At 41.3% G+C, this 22,615-nt stretch overlaps 1 protein-coding gene across 3 annotated transcripts in view; it reads right to left on the bottom strand.

The window, feature by feature from the left end:
• FAM168A (family with sequence similarity 168 member A) overlaps positions 1-22,615 on the bottom strand; it is a 579,070-nt gene that overhangs the window by 399,809 nt on the left and 156,646 nt on the right. Inside the window, exon 1 of one of the 3 annotated variants that reach the window (XM_029602125.1) lies at positions 14,465-14,509. The exons of the other annotated variants lie outside the window; for them this stretch is intronic. The gene's annotated coding sequence lies outside the window, so the exon portion shown is untranslated. Of the gene's footprint in view, positions 1-14,464; positions 14,510-22,615 lie in introns of those variants that run through there. 3 annotated transcript variants of the gene reach the window in all.

The following is a 22,615-nucleotide window of genomic DNA, read 5'->3' as shown; positions in this document are numbered from 1 at the left end:
CTTATTTGTACATCTTACCAAAGATTCATAAAACATTGGTGAATCCGCCAGGGCGACCAATTGTGGCGGGCATAGGGACAGTTTTAGAGCCTCTGGCCCAGATGATTGATCACTATTTGCAACCTTTAGTCCGTAGTGTATCTTCTTATGTAAAAGACTCAACTGATTTTATAAACCAGCTGACAGTGTTGCCGGATATACAGTCCCATTGGATGTTACTTACAGCTGACATAACGTCGCTTTATACCAACATTCCCCAGAGAGAAGCCCTACAGATTATAAAAATGGAATTGACTAATTTGGACATTTCACAGAGGAGGTTGAATTTTCTCATCTCCATTGCAGAGATTGCCTTGACACAGAATAGCTTCAGTTATCAATCAGATCATTTTTTGCAAATTCAAGGTATCCCGATGGGGTCCCCTATGGCCCCGAGTGTAGCTGGATTGTACGTTGCTGGTTTTGAGAATCAATGGGTTTATAAGTCGGATTGGTTTCAATATATTATATGTTGGAAACGTTATATCGACGACTTGTTTGTTATTTGGAGTGGTGATGAGGTACAGTTAGAGACATTTTTGACCGTTTTAAACACTTGGGATGAACATTTACAGTTTACTTTCACTAAGAGCCATCATTCAATAACTTTTTTGGACATGCAAGTGTATGTTTATGAAAGTAGATTGGTCACGACGGTATATAGAAAAAGTACGGACAGAAACACATTGTTACATTATCAGAGTTATCATCCAAAACAGCTTAAGGACAACATACCAATAGGTCAATTTCTACGATATCGTCGGTTATGTACCTCCACTGCTGAATTCAAAACCCAGGCGTCTCAATTACAGGAAAGATTTATAGCGAGAGGCTATTCAAAGTCTGTGGTAAAAAGAGCCTATAAACGGGCATTATATTCTAATAGGGAGAATTTATTGATCCATACTACAAAAGAAACTCTAAATCGCATGATTTGTACCATTCCATTCTCTCCAAAAACTACTCAAATTAAGGAGATTATTTTGACTCATTGGCACATCTTATCCACGATGCCATGTTTTGTAGAAAATCCTATTTTTGCAATTAAAAAACGTCAATCTTTATATAATAAACTCAAGGGTGGGAGGGAATCTGAGGACTCAGTTCCTCTCCACGGACAAATACCTTGTGGATCTTGTTCAGTGTGCTCATTGACACTTCGGTGTCAGTTGTTTAGTCACCCCAATTTAAAATATCCTTATTCTATTCCTAGCTTGTTTGATTGCAGTACGAGTGGCGTTGTATACGCCATTGTATGTCCTTGCAATTTAATTTATATAGGGCAAACAATTCGCCCTATTCGATGTAGGATCATTGAACATAGGAGTCGTATTAATGCTTTGCGTGAAAACGCGCCTTTAGTAAAACATTGGGTCGAGAATAAGCACACTGTGGCAGAGATCAGGTTTTTTGTGATTAAACATGTCACGCTTCAACATGGGGGAGATTTGTCCCTAAGGTTAAGGAAAATTGAACAGCAATTTATTTATAGTTGGCGTACGATTGCCCCCTTGGGGTTGAATGGACCAATTGAGTGGAACGCATTTTACTAACATATGGATATGAGAGCCTTTGGATTTTATTCAAGGTTTATTAGGCAAGGTCCGTGGTAAGTTTTAGGGGTAATTCTATAAAGTATTTTTTGAGATATATGGGGATTGGAATGGTGTTGGTTAAGGTTTAATAATTTAATCAATTACTCGACGGCTTATTGCTTTGCTTATATAAGCTTGATGGGAAGCTTAGTAGTTCACTTCTCAGCGGGTGACGTCGTGCTACGTCACTTCCGATCAGACGTGAGTGTTGAAAGTCTTTATTGCTGTAAACCTGGAAGTTTGGGGCGGAGGATTCACTGCTCTATTTTTTATAACAAATGTTTGGTTATATTGTTGCAGAATATGTTTGGCTTGAGATCATAGGTTGGCGTTTTCTATTTGATCAACTTGTAAGAAGGAAGGAAGTATAGAAAACCACAAGGGTTAAAAGAAACGCCGCTAAATTCAGATGGCCGAGAGTCATGATTAATGAATATAGGGGAACGCTGTGCTGAAGGAATTTTGCAAGGAGTTTGAAGTATAAGAGGTTGAATAAATTGTTGTGATTCAGGTAGGTACCGCCTGTATTAAATATATTCCGGTTTTGGTATAGGAAATAATGATATATTGTTGTTGTCATTAAAAGTGGAGAAGATTTTAGGATTTAAATCATAGAAAATTAAAGTGAGATAAGATATACAGAAAAGCGTTTTATTTTTATGTGTGGTGGGTAATATGTTTTGTGGTGATTAATGAAGGGGTTAGTGGCGTTGTGGATATGTGTTTGTTAGTGGCTACAGGTTTTAGCAAATTTGGGTTGGTATATGTTCTTGAAGTGCAATAGTTAAGATAATGTATGTTTCTTTGAATTGTGTAATTAATTGTTGATATGTGCTTTGCAGTGTGGTAATACACTTGTAAAGTGTATGTTTACATCAGTCCCTGAGGAAGCCTCAGAAGCCATGGCAGCAGGAGAGGATGAGTCCAGCTATTGCATGCATCAGGAAGAAGAGTCAGCGATGTGAGTGAAAGCACAGAAGCTGTTTTTGGTTTGTTTTCCCTTTTTTTTTTTTTTTTTTTTACCAGGACCCCTCCACTTTGGCTTTCCTGATGTTTCAGTGTCTACTTACCAATCATGCATGCGTCATCATGTAGGCGTCTTAAATTGAGGGAGCAAAGTCAGTTCCCCCTTCGCAGAAGAGTAATCAAGGCGCCCAAGCGAGACCATTTTGAACTTTTCCCGCTTCAAGAATTTGTTCAAGGCTCTCAGGTCCAGAATAGTTCTCTTTGGAATCTCAGGTCCAGAATAGTTTTCTTTGGAATCAGGAAATATCTGGAGTAGAACCCAGTCCTTTGTTTCTGCGGCGGGAGGAACTCGACAGCCCTGGCCATTATGAGCGTGATTCACTGAAGAGCCCCAGAAGGAACATGGAGGAGAGTCCGAAGAGATACCCTGAAAGTTCAACCTGTGCTCGTGACAAATGATGGAAAGGACCCACCAGTCCAAGCTGATGGACAGCCAGAAGTCTGCAAAGAACCGCAGCCAACCTCCGACTGGAGGGCATCTTGTCGAGGGCCCAGGCAGCTGGCTTACAATCCCTTGCAGCCAGTCAAAACCCAGTGGCGGGGCTTTGCTGAGGCACCAGCTAAGTCCTAGTGGCTCGTTGTCTTGGGCGAGCCCTGGGACCAGTCCGCCGATGTCTCGAATTGGTCACCAGCGGATAGTACCTGTGTGGCCTGTAAAACAGGTGCCTCAGTCGCCTCCCATGAGGGCTTCCTGCCTGAGGACTGAGGGTCTGAGGTGCTGGCTGAAAGATTTTGGAGGGTCTCATTATAATCCATCAGCTGTGCCATTGCCTCCTCAATCCTGTCCTCGAAGAGATTCTCTCCGGTACAAGGCAAGTCCGCGTGGCACTCCTGAACCTCTGGACGGAGGTAGGAGGCTCGGAGCCAGGCCATGTGGCGGGCTCCAATGGCTGCTGTGGCCACTCTTGCTGACGTCTCAAAAACGTTGTATGCAGACTGGACCTCATGCTTGTCACATTTCAAGCCTTGCTGGACCACTTTTGAGAAGTCCTCCTGCACCTGCTGAGGCAGGCGCTCAACCAGATTTTGAACCTGCTTCCAGAGGTTCCTGGAATACTAGCTCATATACAACTGGTAGCAGGCAATACGGGCCGCCAGTCGCATCTGTGCCTCGGTGGAGCAGAGGCACAGATGCAAGAACGCTTTGCCTTCCGCAGGGTGGATTCCACCATCCCGGACTGGTGTGGTAGCTGGCAGTGTTCAAACCTGTAGTAGGCTGAATAAGATACACCTCATCAGTCTTCCTGTTCACAGGAGGTACCGAGATAGGGTGCTCCCAGAGGCAGACAAACAATTCCTTGAAAGTGTCATGGACTGGAACAGCCACCATCTCCTTAGGAGCATCCACAATTGGAGGACTTCCAGCATCGTGTGTCTGGTGTCCAATTCAGTCAGGAGCTGGAAGAGGACAGATTCCACAATAGCGCGCACAAAGCCCACAAACATCAAGTCCTCAGGAGGGGACTTCTGTCTCTCCTCTGGCAAAGACAGCTCAAAGGGTAAGTCTTCAGAGTCAGCAGAAGATGACTCGGAGGCATCCTCTCCCCACAGGTCATATGGGGTATCCTCCTCACCGAGATTGCCCAGGGTCATCTGTGGGGGAGTCCTCACTATGCTCTTGGCGTGGGGCACTGAGGGCAGTGGGAGCCCGAAAGGCACTGAATCACAGGCATCTGAGGGCCCGAGGGCTTCGATGGCCCCAGTAGGGGTTCGGGCAATGCCGGTTGCGGAGTCTGCCTCAAACGAGGCACCACCAGGCCAATAGGACTCCCTCATCCAAAGAATCGGCAATGGGAACGGTCTCTGGAGGCAGCATTGGTGCCCCCCGAGGCATCGAGGGCGCTCGGGGCACCGGCTGCATCGGCACGGCACAGAGGAGCATATCCAAGCGCTCCAGCAATGGTGTCAGCATCGATGGCAGTCCCAACAGGACCGGCGGCTCGATGCCTTGTAGGGTCACTTGACCACCAGCCATACTCTGTGTTCTAACTTCTCCTCAAACACCGATGAAGAGAGGACAGCTGGAAAAGGCGGCAGCACTATCTGGTCTCCCTTGGAGCCCCAAGGCCCTGAACCTCAATGGAGGGCGATGCCTCCTCGACTCAAGGCTGTTTCGGGGGCATCTCGGCCATCGCCGGTGCCTTCCTGAGCTTAGTTTTATGTGAAGATGGAGACTGATGACTGTGCTTCTTTGCCTTCTCACAGTGTTCAGCCCAGTCTTTCCCCAGCGATAAGGGAGACTGATGATCCGGACCTGAAAAGAGAGGAAAGAGATTTAGGCCGGTCCCCAAAACCTAATTCGACCTGGAGACCCAGTGGTGAAGAAGGCACATGGCCCCAGCAGCCACCGGATCTTTCTTCCCCCAAGGGCATAGATGACCCAGACGCTTTGGTTGAAGGACCGGACTTCCTGGGGCTGAACAGCTTTTCCATCTTCTTTAGGCATGCATGGCAACCCTTACGGGTCATCTGAGTACCGAGGGGACATTCCCTGGCATCATGCGATTCCCCCAGGCACAAGACAGACCTCGTGGGGGTCGGTGATGGATAACATCCGAGAGCACTAGGGGCAACAGCAAAAGCCCAACATCGCCATGTTAAACAGCCGATGAGCAGTCTATGATAGGCGGTCACTGGTGAATGGCACCAATCGGGGATAGACTGCGAAGAACGCAAAACTCACCATGATGTCCACTAACTAGGGCCAGACGATGTCGAGGGACCCAGGGCAGGAAAAAAAAAAGAGGAAAGAACACGAACATGGAAGTTTTCCAAGAAAAACAGCATGAGCTCCACATCTGTGAGACGATAGCTCCACAGAAAAGAAGAGACTAAAGAAGAACCCCACACGGATGGGCTCCATCTGATGTCACCCACTTGTGAGGACTACCATCCTGCTTGTTCTAGGAGAAAAAAAAATCCTCATAGCACTAGACATTGTGGGGAGTTTTCTTCTGAATCAGCTTGCAGGCTCACACAGGGGAAGGGGCTGAAAATCAGCCAAGAAATGTCAAAATTTTAAATTAAGTATTTGGTTTTAAAAAAAACAAAACATTTTGATTTCTTTTTGCATTCCTTGTAAAATGTCTTTAATAGATATCTATATAATGTCATACTTTTTCTGCAGTAGTAGAATGTACTGTAATATAAGATGTGCTCATTCTGAAAAAACATAGAACCATTTCAGCTTTCTGGGCTGCTGTCATAGAATGTTTAATTTATTTAAACATGATGGATTTGGAGGCTGTCAGCTTTAAAACAGAAGACATAAAAAGGGCATATTCTTTAATTCCTGTATTTTAAGCAAACATAAGTTGAGAGCTCTCCTAATGTCAGCTTCCTAATTCTCTCAGGAGGAAGATTAGGGCAGAAGCCTGGCAGCACTGTTTCTTTTTTGATATAAAATCTTTAGAATATGTTGGGTTAAAAAATTGGCATTGTTCCTTGAACAATTATACAGAAGAACAGAAGCACTACAGAACAAGGCAAAAAACTGGCTTTATCCTCGGGAAGCTAAAACAGGAACCAAGGAGGCCACTTTATTCTCACCAAGAACAAAATACAGTAGAGCAAAGGCTGAAAAGGATGAAACCTTCACAGGGGTTACTGATCTTATTTAAGGATTGCTGTTGCCAGCATGTCTAAAGAAAGATACCACTAACAGATAAGATTCTAAGATATTCTGTCTGTGGAACCATAATAGCTTCTATAAGCCAACAAGCACTCACATATTTTATTTTAGTGATAAAATCAATAGCACACTGAAAAAGAAAAAAATGAAAGATGTAAAAATAAAAATAAAAAAAAAGGGCAAAAATATTTTTGGCCCTTGGTTATTAAAGTTGAGCTCTCACACTACCAAAAGGAACTATTATTCCATAGCAGATAACACTGCAGTTTGTTACTAAAACACCATTCATTTATTTTATTTAAACATTTTTTGGTTTGCAAATTCACAAATTGTCCCAACATAGATTACAACACACACTCTTAATAAAAACAGTTCAATATACAAACACTTAAAATACACATAATACACATTTATAAAATCATATCCATTATACACTCCAGAATACAAATAAATTACAGCTATTACCAGCCATCTGAAAACAGAAAAGGCCTTAACCAATTTTCAGAATTTAAAATAATCTCATTCCTCAACCCTAAAAGCAATTCATTCCACTGCATAAGGCCCTAAAACAGAAAATGCCCTAGACCTTCTTATTTGTAATTAACATTCTGCAAACTAGTAGGAACACACACACAATAATATCTGGGAGGAAGACCACAAGGCTTGCTGTGGCAAATATGAAATAAGTTTGTCATGAAGACAAAGATTCCTGATAAACAGCTTTATGCAGCAAAGTATAAAATTTAAATAAAGAAAATTGGGTAATAGGTAACCAAATGTAACACTTTCATGTGCACCTGATACTATCCCTCCAACGTAGTCCATGAATAACCCTCACATCTGCATTTTGGGCAAGCTATAAAACCCTGGCCGCATATTTTGGTAAACTAATATATAGTGAATTAAAATAATCTATAGTGATAAGCACCATGGCTTGCACCACTACTCGAAAATCCAAAGGTAATAAGATTCTATGGAGAGGGCAAACTAATTTCAGTTTATAAAAAGCTGCCTTCACTACATTTCTAACATGGCTCTTCATGGACAAACTAGAATCAATGACACTCAAATTAAGGCCAAAGCTCCATCCAAACATGAAATACTACTGAAGAAAGGTTGCTATGATGTACCCAAAAAAATAAATGTTTTTTCAGAGCTCAATACCAAATAATTAACTAACCACTCTTTGATAGTACCAAAGTATCAAGCAAATGCCTCGTATGGCAATTCTCATGACTAGGAATATAAAAAACTGGATGTCATCTGCATACTTTCTAAATATCACATTTATAGATTTCAGTATGACACCTAAAAGCTGTAATTAACATTAAAGAGCTGATACTCGAAACCTTGTGGGACCCCACAATCAACTGAAATCTAACGTGAAGTCCCACCATTCCAGTTTATCTTGGACAAACTGCCAGTAGTTTGAGGAATGACAAACCAATTCAACATCAGTCCACCAACGCCTAATGCTCACAACAAGGATCTAAGCTGTCATATGTATTTTTAACTTCAGGTAAAATATTCAAGAAAGCCCTCTGACAATACCTGAAAGAATTCCAGAATAAGCAAGGTTGCCAACTGTAAACTGTGTTTTCTATAGATAATAGGACAAATTAGCCATTACATGTGGATGACATCTGACAGCACAAAATGGATTTGTCTCTCAAAGCTAGTAGAGCTTTGAACTCTTATCGAGCATGTGCAGGAGTTCCTATGCAGGTGCTACCTTGTGAGTCTTCTCAGTCCATACTAAAGCTAATCTAGCTATGCAATCTAATCTTCAGGGTAACAGGTGGGTATTCCATGGCTAATATGGAAAACACCATTTATGGTAAGCAAACTTGCTTTTTCCGTTGATAAGCAGGCTGAATTAGCCTTGCACATGAGAAGTGCAACAAAGTGATTATTGAACAACAACTCGAACCCCACCATGGAGAGCAGACTATTGCAAGAACAGGTTACACAAAATTGCTTGCCCAAATATGAGTAACAGGAGAAGCCATAGCTCTGACTCAATGAGCTTTGACAGTCTGCGATCTGCAATCCTGCTAAACTGTAGCAGTGCTGAATGAATTCTGCTATCCAGTTTAACAATATACATTTTGAGATTGCAATTCCAAGTTCATTAGGGTCATATGAGATGAATAATTGCAAGATCTGGCAATATGATTGAGTTCTTCTCCTATAATAGGATATTATACTATCTAAGATGAGAAGTGCTGTTTCTCCTTCATGGACATGCAGTCTCGGACAGAAGGTAGATAGTATGATGGATTAATTTACATGAAAAGCTGAGACAACCTTTGGAAGAAATTTCAGGTGAGTAAAAAGGATTCTTCAATTGTGAAAAAATGGCATGTATGGCGGAAAAGGATACAAGAGCTTGGAATTTGATAGCTCCTCTAGCTGAGGTAACTGACAAGGAACACTGCTTTCCATGTCAATAGCTTAAGAGAAGCAGTCTCTAGTGGCTCAAAAAGACGGCTTCACAATTTGAGAAAGGATGATATTGAGGTCCAATGGAACTGGAGATTTCTGTATCGGAGACTTAAGGTAGCACAACCCTTTCTCAAATCTATTAGTGGATGAGTAGAGAGGGATTTAATATCCACTTGAACATGGTAAACCACTTAGGCATTGATATGCATTCTCACCAACAATGTGGCAAGACCTGAATCAGAAAGAAGGAGCCAGCTACAATAGCAAATGTTTGTATTTGCAAGAAAATGGGCCTAAGGCATTCTGTTGGCACCACTTGGAATATTTGATCCATTTGAAGGCACAATTCTTTCTAGTGGATGGCTTACTAGTTAAAACCAAATATCTTGGATCACTTTAGGCAAAGAGAGAATGATCAGCAATTCCTGATCATTCAACATCCAAGCTGTTAGACTGAGATATGGAAGGTTCAGAGAATAGAACGTTCCTTCATCCTGAATTAACATGACAAAGTCTGTCCTGGGAAAGCAAAATTGTTAAAGCAGTGGAGTTGCCGCTTGGATAAAATAAGAAAAATAAAAATTTGGAAACCCGAATGGACTAAAACATTTTCTGCACTTGTTATGTTTGTTATAAAGTCTGTCCTCAGACATATAACAAACAACTGAATATATAGAATAAATCATTTATAGATTCCCAATTAGTCAGTTCATGACCTGCAGTAATAAAGCTCAGTGATCCCCATATCAAAATATAAAGGCCATTAATAGGTTCCAGGACACAGTCCGCAAGCAAATATACTGAGTAAATAGGCCTGGATAAAGATAAAAAACAAAAATAAGGAATCAAAACAGGTGACATGAATACCAAAAAGAAAGAAGAAAATACTTGCAGCTCACTTTGAACTTTGATTTTTATAGCATTACATTTTTGGATATTTTGATTTATAAAAATGACAAATTAGGTGCATCAGTATACCGGACACAGATATAGAGGAATGAACAGTTACCACATGCCTTAGGTCCCATAGAAGGTGCACTGGCTTTCTCAAAATCGAGGTTTAGATGGGCATGTACCACAAAATGTTTAATGGGTTTTTCCCCAAGTATATGCTATCATTGAAGGATCTGCAAATATTGGGGTGAATTTTCAAACTTATACAAGGGCGTGCATGCACGCGATCCTCCAACACAGCAGCAAATGGCCTCTGTGCTGGAGGCCTCTGGCCCCGCCCTATCCCCGCCCCTTTAGTAAAGCCCTGGGACTTAAGACGCGTCCTGGGGCTTTACGCATGTCGCCGGGCCTGTATAAAATAGGCCCGGCGCGCGTAAGCTGATTTACGCGTGTAGAGCTTTGAAAATCCGGCCCATTGTGTGTAATTGAAAAATTTCCCAAGGTCTATGGATGATAAACACAATGTATTTTGCTTTGTGTGAATAGCATAATATATAGATCATCCTAGGGTTTAAAAGGTTCTACATGATCCAATAGCCACTCATGATCTGCATATAATGCTCGTTTCTAAGTTTTCTTAATATAAGAGAAATATCCTCTTACTAAAAGAGGAGCAATCAGATCTCAGGCTTTAGTAGAACTGATATGACAAATGCATAAAAATTGTCCAAAGGCAGCTAATATTTCAATCTGTGCAGGTGAAAGCTAGCAAAACTTAATAGATTATTTTGCTCTCAAACTAATGCAGGAATTAAGTGGCAAGATCCATAATCGAAATGCCAATTCAATTTAACAGCCACTACAGATTACACCTCTTCACTCATGGTATATTTTATAGTGTGCCCACGTAATAAAGTGTACATAGAGAAAACAAAAAGACAAATACAAATTCATTTAATTGAATGTAGAAGCTCTTGGCAACTAAGAAAACTCAAGCATGCCTTGTAAAGCACTGCTTAGACCAGTGGTTCTCAACCGGTGTGTCGCCAAGAACACGCAGGTGTATCACCACACTTCCCAGTCCCACACTGACCCAGCTGCTCCCCCTACCCAAGCAAAATAGGTCCTCCGCCCGGGCTTAAAATGCTGATAGCCCGGGCAGAATGTGGCAGGACAGCTTGTGTCAGCGGCACCGGCATTCTCTCTTCTTCCCACCCCCCCACGGCCCGGAAGAGGAAGTGGTGCGTACACGGGAAAAAGAGACTATGCTAGTGTGAGCAGCATTGGCCCAAAGAAAAGAAGAGAGAGCCTGAGGAATGAGTAGCGCGGCTCGGAGAAAAACAAAGAACTTCGTCAATCCCCGCAGCTGATGGGACTCCCTTCTCAGTGAGGGCTGAAAATGAAGGAAGTTGCTGCTGCCTTTAGGGTTAGAAGTGGAGGAGGCTGCTGCTGCCGCTAGTTCAGGGGAGGTGGGAGAGAGTAAGTGAATGAGCAAGCATTGAGATCCTGTGTGTGTGTGTGTGTGTGTGTGAGTGAGATAGCATGTATGTGAATGATTGAGAGCCTGTACATGTGAAAGAGAATGTGTGTGTGTGATTGAGAGCTGGTTTAGGTGAGGGAGCATGGGAGTATGTAATTGAGAGCCTGTGAGTAAACGAGAGAAAGAAAGAGAATATGTTTGTAAGCATGTGAATGAAAGTCTGTGTGTGAGAGAAAAAGACAGCATGTATGTGTGTGATTGAAAGCCTGTGTGTATAAGCCTGAAAAGGTAGACAGCATGTGTGTAAATGTGTAATTAAGAGTCTATATAAGTGAGAGGGAAAAAGCATGTGTATATGTGAGCGATTGAGAGCCAGTGTGTGAGAGAAAGAGGAGAAAGTTGCAAGCAAACCATCCCTCCCCCTGCTAATTCAAAACAATATCAGGGCACCTGGATATCAAATATTCCGCTGTTTTGAAATAATCTGTTCTTTTTGTTAGTATGGTTTTACTGCTACCGATTTTATATTTTTTGATTTGTTTTAAAAGGATGGGTGATGTTGCTTTTTTTCCTTTGTTGCACTGCATACAGAGACTCTGGCTTGTTGCGGTTTCCAATTCAGTTTTTGTCTGCATGCTTCTAGTTGTGCGTTTTGGTCTCTTTATTCTTTGTTAGGGGAGGGTCAGCACATGTGATTCAGGTGAGGTTTTCTGCTGGCGTGTAGTTTCTATGTAGGGCTCTATAGCAGCCTGACTTGGTCTGTTTTCCTAATAGGAGATGTATTGGTGCTTAAGGCCTGGTGTAATATTTTCAGTGTTGCCTTTTCTTAGGTAAGGTGGTTATTAATTGCTGGAAATTGGTGCTGTTTTGGTGTGGGATGTTTACTATTTATGCAATTTCTGTTCAGATAGAATATGTAACTTTTCCTTGTGTCATTCTTAACAATAAAAATAATACTGGACCTTTATTTTTTATTTCCGCCGTAAATTGTAATGAGCAGTGTGTCACACATGTAAGCGTGGTCTGTCAGGTGTGTCACAATAGGGAAAAGGTTGAGAACCACTGGCTTAGACTATGACCATACCTTTGATGAATTGTAGTGATGTATTCTGGAATATATCCTGAATTGCCTAGAGGCGGCAATTGTCAGGCATATCTGAATCTTTGCAAGTAATTTTGGATTTTCTTTTTAAACACAGTTAATCCATGGGGACTGAATTTAGAAGTGCATTGGTATTCTATAAGCTAACCAATACGTTTTTATCCTTTATCAGTTATTTTACATTATGAATCTCTAGAGACATACATTGGGGAGTTCCTTTTAGTTTGAGCATTTTGGCACCAAAGAAGCAATAGACACCAAGCTAGTGTAGGTGCTCTGATGCATATTTGCTGATACATTGATACATGCAGTAACGATGCAATTATTTTATTTTGTAACTTCCAGATAGAATACACAATTGTTGAAGACCACAAAATTTGTTGGGTGACTCCTGTAATACTTTTCTAAGTATCTCTTGATGCAAATCGAGTTTCGAAACAGATACATGGGACAATGCATGAGATGATCTGCCAAAGACTTTATTAAGACATTATAAAATGAAAATTATTATTGAGCAGTGAAGGTGTAATAATCAGGAGTGCCTATAATGGTCTTATAAAAATGAAAAGTGCAATGGTTAAATGGGGTAGTTGTATATCTTGTGTCTCTCCTCCTCTAACATGATTTGACTTTTGCGATTTTATTTCTTTTACCATTTCCTTACAAAGTTGTTTCCTTAATTCAACCAATTCTGTAAAATGCCATGGAGCATAATTAGTCCAAAGTTTCCTATTCACCACCTTCCTAAACGCTACCCGATCATAAATACCAATGAATGTTTCATTCCACCAATCAACTAATTGATCAACAGAGAAAAAAACATTTTTCATAATACCTTCCCAGCATTCCTTTAAAACATCAGGATTCACTGCTTGCCTTACCATCTTCTGCACCATAGTCTGTCTTGTATTACCCTTAATCTGCTCCAACTGAAAACAAACAATGGTCAGACCAAAGTATGAAAAGTTTTTAAATATTTGCAGCACTAGACTCCTCAATCACATAGTCAGAAGCTAAAATAATATCCAATATGTGTCCACTACAATGGGTAGCACTGAAGAGGTTGTGCTAAACCTATAGCAGTCATAGAGGTTATAAATTGTATTGTAATACCAGAATGAGTCTCATCAAAATAGACATAAGAGTCCCCCAAAACAACCAAGTTTGTATATTTAAGGGACAAAGCAGTAATACTGTCAATAATGCTATGTATATTTTCAGTATTCTGGGCAGGGATGCTGTGACAGTGTACAGAAAAAGCCTTCAGATTGCCTTAAAGGACCGGGCACAGCTGTCTCGCATGGTCCCTCCTTTAAGGTTGAGACCAGCAGGGAATCCTGGGTGAAGAGAAGAGCTCTTTACCAGCATATAAGACCTTAGGTAGGGCCTAGAAGGGCTAGACGGGCCCCAGGGAAGAGAGAGAGTCCCACTATATGAGGAGACCTGCTATGTTTAAGGTTGAGAATGGCATTGGAAAAACCTGCTAGCTTAAAGTTGGGAATTTGCCTGAAGTAAAGGTGAGCTTCCTCCAAGTGTATTTTTGCTTTGCAATTTCCTTTGTTAATTGTGAGATATCTGAAACCAAGGTAAGCTACCTAAGTTGTTTTGTTTTGCTGTGCATTGCACTTTTGTGGGTTTTCACTGTAAATAAACTGCACTTAATGAATAGCCAGAGTCCGCCTCAGTTTTTCCACTGGCTGTCCCCAAGCCACTAATGCTCAAGTTACCACAGATGCAAATAAAAAAGGATCAAAAGTCCACTCCTGAATTTGAAAGACTATTGTTTCAAACCATTAATCAATATCAGTCAGTTTACAAACATTTATTTCCTTCTTAAAAATCACAAATACCCCGCCACCCTTCTTTCCAGTCCAATCCACACTCACATGAGAATAACCCAAAGGACACAGAAAACTAGCGTAGACAATATCTGTCTCCGATAACCATGATTCAGTTATGAGCAGTACATCATCATCATCATCAAACTGAAAAAGCAAATTTGTATTTTCCATCTCTTTCTTCTTTAGAGTGAGCATTCCAATAGCTCATGGATAATGGTTTTTCACCAGAATCTATGATTACCTGCTGACTTTAACAGATAAACCAAATGCCTAACAATATGTTGGAAAGAACTACAACATAAAGTAGGTAATTCAACATATTTCCCCTGTCCCAAAATAACTGGTACAGAATGTGAGTTAACTGCAGACATTTCAACACCTACCATTTAAAATTAAAAATAATTAAAATACCTTTAACCTGGCAACGTCCCATGGCCCCCACAAAGGGGCGAGTCCTTTGTTCACTGACATCGCCCAGTGGGCAGGTCTCAGAATCAAGCCAGCAGCAGATCAGGAGCTGAACACCATTTTGAAAACACAGAGCAGACCAGTGGTGATTCAGTAAAGTGTTGCATGCAAGTTCTTTCATAGCGTTGTTCTTCAGGCCTGTAAGCCTTGCCTTTAAACTAGTGTTGAATAGACATTTGTTGATGACATCCAAGGGGCAGTTTAAAAACTGCTCTGGATATAAAATATTTCAAGTGCCTATAACACAATTTGTAGAAAGCTGATTTAGCAAATTCCTTAGCTCGAGATTTTAAAGTTAAAGTTAATCGTGAGTCTAATATAAAACCCAGGTTACATGCCTCAGGTAATGTAAATTTTTAAGAATCCAAATTTGAAATTTGTGACAAGTGGACTCCCCCTTCTAAACTACAGCAACAGTTTTTTTGTAGACTTAGCACTAATCCATTATCTAACATCCATTTTCATATCTGATAAAAACAGCTTGTCAGCGTTCGTAATGGCAGCGACCCATCAATATTGCAAAGGAGAAAAAAACTGAATGTTATCCACATAAATCACATATCTCACTCCCATAGAAGAAAGAACTAATATTAAACAGCATTAATGTGGTACACCAGCCATTGTTTTTCAATGGAGGAGACTGTCATCCTGTTTAAATTACTGCGTTCTCTGCTTCAAATGATGTAAACCAATTAAAAAAAAGTATCGCCTATTACTAACATGTCTAATCTTAACAGCATATTATGTAACTGCAGATATGTCCAGCATAACTAGGGTCCTTCATTTTCAGTTTAAACCGATTTTCACCCACAAATTCCTGAATTATTCCAAACATGCCAATCAGTTTAAACAGATTTTCACATTAATTTTAGGCTGAGCAAAGAGCAGCTCTGTAACTTTCAATGCAGTATCTCAAAGCCTCCATCCACTGCTGGAAGCCAGTACAGGCCAACACACCTGCAGTGTTTCAAGTCCTGCCTCTCCCCCACCCCTCCTCCCAAAAAAAAAAAAAAGCAACAGTGCTTGCCCACCAGCGCTGCTGATATGATACTTCAAGATGTGACTCCCTCTCTCCCCAGGCAACCAGGTTGCCTTCTGCTTGTAGTGGGCCATACCAACCAGACGCCCTTCCCAGCAAGCTCCCTGACCCCCGCAGGAATGCAGTACTGCAGAGCGTGGGAGCCTCAGTAAGCGGGCTGCCGAGGGAGAAGAAGAAGCCTGGACCCACCATTGGTAAGGACGAATGCTGTTGCAATGGGAGGGAAGAGAAAGATGCTCGGACGTGTGAGGAGAAATAGTGACATGTTAGGCAGGGGACAAGGGTAGAGGTAGAGATGCTGCTGAGTGCACGAGTGGGAGAATCTGCTCAATTTTTTTTTTTTTTTTTTTTTTTTTTATTATCCTGGCTTCTGTCCATTAAAATATACTGATATTTACTCAGAAAAAAATGAGTTGCTTTTTTCCACCAATTTTCTCCTGTTTTTTTCTTGTAATAATAAACTTGATAAATTCCCAAGGGGAAAAAAAAAATGAAGGTCCCCAAATATAATCAAAAGAAAAGAGCCTATTTGATGTAACGGACCAGAGTAATCAGAAGCACCTCTCTTCCTCTTCTTTTCTGAATCCAAACTGATTCTCGTCTAGCACTTAATGCTCTTGCAAAACTTCATTTAAGTGTTCTGAAATTTTAATCACACTGGGAAGGTTTGAAATTAGATGATAAAAATCATAATCCCACTGTTTGATAAGATGAATTAACTACTTGGCTGCACTGTAGCCTTTTTTTTTTTTAATGGGTCAGGCACTTCTTCAGCCAATAATCTTTACCATCAGATGAAAGACATTCCGACTTTGTATTACCCAGAAAGGTCAAGGGTCCAAATTAAAAGTCTCAAATTATCTTCCACTTATTGTGACATCCAATCTAGATATTGGTTTACAATTCTCCCACAAAGGAGAGGATAAAGCCAGATCTTTACTTTCTTTGATATTAATATTTGAGAGCAAATAATTTACCTTGCTAATAAAATAATCTGCTAGACCATCACAATCGGCTCAAGAGCAATCATCCTTGGTTTCTCTGTTAGTTTTCTCATCACATGAAACAGCTCCTATGGTTAATTCAAGAAAGATTGTATAGCCTTTGGGTAAATTTTTTTTTTTTGTACTGCTTGTAAGTGGGCTTTATAATCACTACACAATTCTATATATTCAAGTCTGTCCAATTCTTTACATATAGCACATCTTTTATTCTCGAATTCACATGAAAACCAAGGAGATCTTTTCTTACAATTTGCTCTTTTACCTCTTCAGAGGCAACTTTAGCAAAGGTATTAGACCAACCAGATCATTAACTATTTGAAGCTCTTAATATCTGTATATATATTCCCACTCTGCCAAACAGTCTTCCACTTCAAATCTAGGGCAAATCACCTTGATTGTACTTTACTCTTGTCTAATGGTATTCACTTGTTCAAACAAGAATGTAATCAAATAATGGTCATAACATAATATAGGCAAAATCTGAAATCAATTTTCCTAGTCCATTGCTCCTGACAGAATACGTCGCCCAATATATGGCCCATTTTACGAGTGAAGGTCTGAATCAGTTGTGGCAGCTCCACTATTGACACAGCATCCAAAAATTCCACTACAATTGTTAGCTTTGAGTAGTCCAATGGCGATTACAGGCTTAATAGAGCTCATTTTACATAAAAATCAGTATACACAGGATTAAGAGGAGCTGACAAATCTTCGACCAGGATCTCACACCATCACTTTGCTTCCTAGCTGTCTAATTGCCAGTAACACATTCCAGTTGTTCTAGGATACTTTTTGAATCCCTTGAAGATCAATCCAGATCATCAGGGGCAGAGCCATACAACAGGGTATAAGTAGTCAGAGTCTGAATTTCTCAGAGCCATTCAGTGGCTCTACACATAGCATAAAGAGACCACTGTCCCTCAAAAACGGTATATATGCAAAGATCGGAACACATTACCCCAGGACTAAAAGAACTACATTGGCTGCCCATAATGAAACGAGCAGAATACAAATTACTCACCATAATACACAAAAACAAACAATGAAAAAGAATGCTTAAATTCTATATTCCTGAAGCATTTACCACAGTGCAACACCAGATCTACCAATAAAGCCCTGCTCACCATATCATCAGTAGCAACAGCTAACCTTATATCAACTAGAGATAGAGCGGCCTCCATAGCCGGACCTCACCTTTGGAATTCTCTACCCGAAAAACTCAGGCTACAAAACGACTCAAAACTATTTAAACAACAACTGAAAACATTCCCCTGCTAGGTCTTTTCACAGCGTTTCCGGATGGCTCGACGGAAGGGTGAGTCCCTCCTCCCTTCTCTTCCGCTCTCTCCCCCGGGATTCCCTAACTCTAATGCTTCATTAGTATCCTTTGTAGACACCTCCCTCCGAACCATGTGCTACTGAGCAACTGTCAGCTTTCCTCTTTGATTTAATTTAAGCGCTGCTCTATCTCCTTTGTTCTATATTATTCATAATGCGCCATTAATATACTCAGTGCTAATGAAGTAAGACATGAGTTATATGAAATAAACAAGAATTACAACAGTTTAAAACAAAACAGGCCAAATTATAGATGCTCCTTATTTGCAAAACTATACTAAATATTTGTATTCAATAATGTATACATACTAACTACAGCAAAATAAAACAAAAACAATTGGGGTCCAGATTTTCAGTGTACAGGTCAAAAATTAAAAGCAGCTTAGTTCCATCTCTTTTTGCAGTTGACTAATTAATGCTTTTAGCATCAACTAGGCCCATTCAACACCATAAATTACATACAAGATCGTGCCTACAGCCTTTATACACCAACAATAGGATTTATAACCACAGCTTTCCCCCCTAACTGCTAATGAACTCTTTAATAATCAGGTTGGTTAAGCACTACCATGTTAGATCTTCAGCAGTTTGTGGACTGCGTACAGAGAACATACATTTCTCAACACAAACAAAGCAGAAGCATCAGGAAGAAGTGATAAATTATGCATCAGAAATAAAGGGCACAGTCTCCTGCCAGGCTTTCTATGGAAACATCTATGTAGGACATATTTCATGTGATACCACGATCAAAAGGTAACAGCACTTACTGAAACCGTTTGTTCTCACCTAAATCTTGTGCACTTAGTGGCTGGAGACACTGGAAATAACTGTTTTCTTAATAAATAAAGTGTCAAAATGAACTCAACCATATTGCTAAAATGGCTCAAAGTTTGTTTTCTTCAGGGAGGTAGGGGAGAGAAGGGAGGTTTTAAGCCTTTTACTACTAGTCACTTCATTTTAACATACTTTCTAGTTATGTTGAAACATGTTCAAGCTCTTTCAGTAGCAGGACCAACTCTCTGAAATGCCCTTCCAGGACAGCTCCAGTTGGAAAAAGATTACATGCTATTCCATAAAAATGCTATAATGTGATTTTTCCAGCAAGCTTTGATCCCTAGCTTTTATTAGTCCTCTTTGTATTATGGGGTCCGCAGCTGCAGCTGACAATCACTTCCCTGTTTACTTGCAACATGATGCTTCCCTCATTAGGTTTTACTTTCATTACCTAAAGTAAAGCTTCTGTGTTGTTGATCTGGTAACACTTTATAATTCTGTCTCTTATGAACTGTGATTTGACAGCTCAGTTCCTTGGATTGGCAGAATATACATTTTTATTATAAAGGGCTACACCTCTGCTTTGCTCACCAACCTTGCCAGGGCGCTCTCCGCTCTAGACTCCATGTTTGTGCCTAAATGGAAAATGCAAGGAATGACTAATGATAAGTGCTTACTGTGACTCCAACATCGTTCTAGCTTCAACAGCAAGAGGAAATGTGGAATAAAGGATCTGCACTCACAAAGGGGGGAGTAGCTGGCTTGTTACGGCGGTTACTACCCCAAACCAAATAAGCCTGTTACTTCAATTTCTATGCATATACAGCATAGTTCTCTGCTTCAACGGCAGGGGAGAAGAAAAAACTGATACTACACACATCCAGCAGAGCTCTCTGCTTCAACGGCAGGGGAGAAGAAAAAAGGGTTTGCACTCACAAAGCGGGGAGTAGCTGGCTTGTTACGGCGGTTACTACCCCAAACCAAATGTGCCTGATACTTCACTTTCGATGCATATCCAGCATGGCTCTCTGCTTCAACAGCATGGGAGAAGAATAAACTGATACTTCAAGCATATCCAGCATAGCTCCCTGCTTCAACGGCAGGGGAGAAGAAAAACAACCAATAAGGGCTGTATAACATCGTCTGAGTAAAACAAATAAGCATGGGTGTAACTTGCTTATTGCGGCGGTTACTACCCCTACTACCCCTAACTTATCAAGCTAGATATTTCACTTGGATGCAGCTCCATCACTGCTTTCTACATTAATGGTGGGGGTGGAAGGGAAATAGAACCAAGAGCTAAGAGAAACAGATAAGTATGAGTGAAAAAGTGTGTGAAGCTTGCTGGGCAGACTGGATGGGCCGTTTGGTCTTCTTCTGCCGTCATTTCTATGTTTCTATGTTTCTATGAAGGGCAGAGAGAAAGTTTAGAATTCTCCATCCCATCACCTCATTTTTCCCCCTTGACTGATTATGCATGGATGTTAAAGGAATACACCAAAAAAGAAAGTGATAACTGCATGGCATGTCAAAAGATGGGTTTTATGATTCCATTGGCTGGATGTGTACATTATCGGTATCTTGCACTTGCTCTGAAGGGGGTGGAGAAATGAGAGCTGACGTCTGTGTGTGGTGGGGGGGGGGGAAAGCATTCAGTGGGTAAGAGTGTAGGTCAGAAGGTGTGTAAGGTGGGCGTGCAGGTGATGGGATATATATTGATGGCTGAGGTGCATGTAGGTGGTATAAGTTGTTGGGGTTGGTGTAGGGATGTAAGTGCTGGTGATGAGGGGTATATGTATGAATTGTGTCCCCCTTATTTATTTAAAATGATTTATTATCCGCACCCTCCAATGTTCGGTGTGATTTACAATACAATCATAATTACAGACATACAACAAGAAAAACATGGGAATAAAAGGAAAATAGCCTTGCACTTTCTTCATGTCCCCCCCTACTCTCTCCTCTCACCTGTGTGTGTGTGTGTGTGTGTGTGTGTGTGTTTGGCACTGGGAGGTGTGTGTGTTGGCACTGGGAGGTGAGTGTGTGTGTGTGTGTGTGTTGGCACTGGGAGGTGGATGTGTGTTTTGTGTCCACCACCATTTCCCACCCATCCTCCCTCTCCTCCCTTGTCCATTTGCACTTTCAACCTCTCCCCACTGCGCTCCCCATTTCCCCCTTTCTTCTCCATGTGTGTTCTGGGAAGGTAAGGGGTGTACGTTGGGGGATGGAAATTCATGGTATGATTGTGCATTTGTTTTAAACAAATGCAAAAGTTACAACGAATGAGGCCATTCAGTTTATTCCATAACCCCCCATGAAAATATCCAATAATTTGGGGTTATTTCTGTATTCATTCCTGTCCTTCCACAATTTCACCTGGGGCCCAGACCTACCCAGCTCAGCCTCCCCAGACCCCTCCCATCCCTCACTCCCATTCAAATTTGGCAGAGCCAGGAAGCTCCCACCTCAGCCCCCCACTTACCTAATTCCTGTGAAAAAACTTAAGGGCAGAAGCAAATCCCAACAAAATGTCGATGGCCACATCAGAGGAAGGGGCCAAAGTTTCCTCACTTCTGCACCATCCTCCAGGCAGATCACCATTTTTGAAATTCTGGGCTAAGATAGGAGCGAGTGGGCTTCACTTCTCCCTTTAGCTTTTTCAAGGATGTTGGAAGGGGGTATCTGGAGGCTGGCATGGAAGCTCCACGGCCAGGCAAATTTGAACAAGGATGGGATAGGCTTGGTGAAGCCAAGCTGGGTAGGCCAAGGCACTGAGCTAGGTTTGTCATGTGCCCAGAGAGGGGTTCAGAGATGCATAGCCAGCAACCCCAGGCCCCAGGTTATTCTGTGGAAGGGCAGGAGGGTGGTTGAGGCCTGGATTGTTTGGGTGTTTTTGGTTTTTTTTAAATCGGTTTGGGGTTTGTTTTTTTTGAGGGGGGAGGGGGCATTATAGAAACATAGAAATGATGGCAGAAAAAGACCAATCTGCCCATCCAGTCTGCCCAGCAAGCTCCCACACTTATCTGTTTCATCAACCACCAAGTACAGGGCCATTGTTGGTAACTGTTTGATTCAAATTTCCTGCCACCCCCTGCCGTTGATACAGAGAGTAATGTTGGAGTTGCATCAAAGGTGAGCTTAAGGTTAATGGTTAAAGGTAGTAACCGCCACATCAAGCAAGTTACCCCGATGCTTGTTTACCCAGACTGCACAGATCAATGCCTTGCTGGTGTTGTCTGAATGTAAATCCTGTTTTCCACATTTCCCCCTGCCGTTGAAGCAGACAGCAACTCTGTATATGCATATGATGTATCAGGCTTAATTGCTTTAGGGTAGTAACCGTCATAATAAGCAAGCTACCCCCATGCTTATTTGTTTACCCAGATTGTGAAGTTCAGTCCTTGTTGGTTGTTATCTGAATGCAAATCCTCTTTTTCCACGTTTCTCCTTGCCGTTGAAGCAGAAAGCAATGCTGGAGTTGCATTAACCGGGCAAAGGCTTATTGAGTAAGGATAGTAATCACCAGGTACTAGCCTCCACTCCAGTAATCCACTCCCATGGCTCTTCTCTTCATTCCCATCCTCTAGCCTTTATGGATCCAGTGTGTTTATCCCTTGCCCCTTTGAATTCCTTCACAGTTTTAGTCTTCACCACTTCCTCCGGAAGGGCATTCCAGGCAACCACCACCCTCTCTGTGAAGAAATACTTCTTGACATTGGTTCTGAGTCTTCCTCCCTGGAGCTTCAAATCGTGACCCCTAGTTCTACTGATTTTTTTCCAATGTAAAAGATGTTGTTGTTGACCATGGCATAAATCTACATACGTACACCTCTGTTGCTATTAATAGATAAACTATATGAACAGAGAACTCGGCAAACTTATAATGCCCATAAGTAAATATATCACGATTTTTTATTCAAAAATGAATTTAACATATTA

This window comes from Rhinatrema bivittatum, chromosome 5, assembly GCF_901001135.1.
Source record: "Rhinatrema bivittatum chromosome 5, aRhiBiv1.1, whole genome shotgun sequence".
In the NCBI taxonomy this organism is placed as follows: domain Eukaryota; kingdom Metazoa; phylum Chordata; class Amphibia; order Gymnophiona; family Rhinatrematidae; genus Rhinatrema; species Rhinatrema bivittatum.
Note: the sequence above shows the minus strand (reverse complement) of the source record. Positions and strands in the feature narration are given on the sequence as shown.